The 1,344-nt window shown below is 60.4% G+C and overlaps 1 protein-coding gene across 1 annotated transcript in view; it reads left to right on the top strand.

The window, feature by feature from the left end:
* The window catches only part of SLC5A11 (solute carrier family 5 (sodium/inositol cotransporter), member 11), a 14,200-nt gene that overhangs the window by 590 nt on the left and 12,266 nt on the right, over positions 1-1,344 (top strand). The gene's annotated exons all lie outside the window — the stretch shown is intronic.

Here is a 1,344-nt window from a genome sequence, read left to right as displayed (position 1 = left end):
GGATCTGAAATCAGAGCAACTGAGCCAACCGCATTTTTTTCCCTGACACCCAGCCTCGCCCTCGGCTCTGGGAGCTGCAAGGGGAACTTGACCTGGGCACCTGCATTCAGCTCCGGGAATTTCCCCAGACCGTGTCCTGTGTCACCTTTCTTTACCAATGGGCAGGGCAGATGCCTGCAGAGCTCTGCCCCAGATCCGCACGCACCGCGGAGGGAAGGACGCGATGCTCGTGTGCGGCTGAATCCCCGGTGAGAGCGAGCGCTGTGTCCTGCAGCTCCGGCTGTCCTGCCGGTGCTGACCCCCGCTGCGGGGCCCAAGGTGGGAACTGTCTCAGGATGAGAAGAAACAGCGGTCTCAGAGCTGCGAAAGAGCACAGTGGGTGTCTGAGCAGGGTTAGCAGCTTCCCAAGGCTGGCATACCAAACCCTGTTTTGCTTTTCCTTGCTGGAGGTTGAGCGTGCCAGTAAAAACTCGGCAACAGCCAAGACACATTGCCTCTTAAAGAGGTAAGATAGCACCGATCTTCCAACCGTTAGTGCCCTGCATCCTTGCGAGGCAGAAGCTCCCAAGGAATCCAGTAGGATCTGGGGGGTTTTAAGGCATGGAAAAGGCTCTGCCAAGGTGCCGCCCATCCCCGGTCGCAGCCCGGTGCTGCCACTGCTGCCACTCAACCACAACATGGCTCTGAACCATCTCAGCCCCTCGTGCTGGAAGTTGCTGGTGTTTCGGGATACAACCCCCCAGCAGTGTGAAGTGGCCGATGGGATGGTACTTGCCACCAGAAAACTCCCCATTTATTGCCCGACCTTACTGTAATTGCACGTGCTGCAGGACGGGGTGTAGCGGGGACACGGGGCAGGGCTCATCCTCCTTGAACATTGCCCAGCGGGAGAAGCCGCTGCATCGCTGTCACCGTGGGACCCACGCTGCCGTTCCCTCCCAGCTCGGTCCTCACACCCGGGCGTTGGGTGCAGGAGAGCAGCTGGTGGCAATTCCAGTGAGGCTTCAGGCCCCAGGTGAGTTCAGGGCAGGTTCCAGCTGCAGCTCGACACACGGACAAAGGGCTGAAGCCGGCGGAGGTTGTGAAACACGCGACTGAGGGATGGGGCGGCCGGTTGGGTCTGTGCTTTGCCGCACGCCAGGCATTCAGAGGAAGAACTCGTTTGACAGCTTGCTGTCCGACCATCCACGCCGGGAGCACCGGGCTGGTGCCGGCCATCCTTCGCCCCACCTTCTTCAGCTTTCTGGCAGGGGGGAAGCTTATAAGCGCTGCCTTACAAGTCCAAGAGAGGCCAAAGGACCTGGCCAGCTGCACAGGCAGGAGGGGGACAAGGAAACCCGGCCC

Source organism: Apaloderma vittatum, unplaced genomic scaffold (assembly GCF_000703405.1).
Source record: "Apaloderma vittatum isolate BGI_N311 unplaced genomic scaffold, ASM70340v1 scaffold2355, whole genome shotgun sequence".
In the NCBI taxonomy this organism is placed as follows: Eukaryota; Metazoa; Chordata; class Aves; order Trogoniformes; family Trogonidae; genus Apaloderma; species Apaloderma vittatum.
The sequence above is the reverse complement of the archived record's forward strand: the minus strand, read 5'-3'. Positions and strand labels throughout refer to the sequence as shown.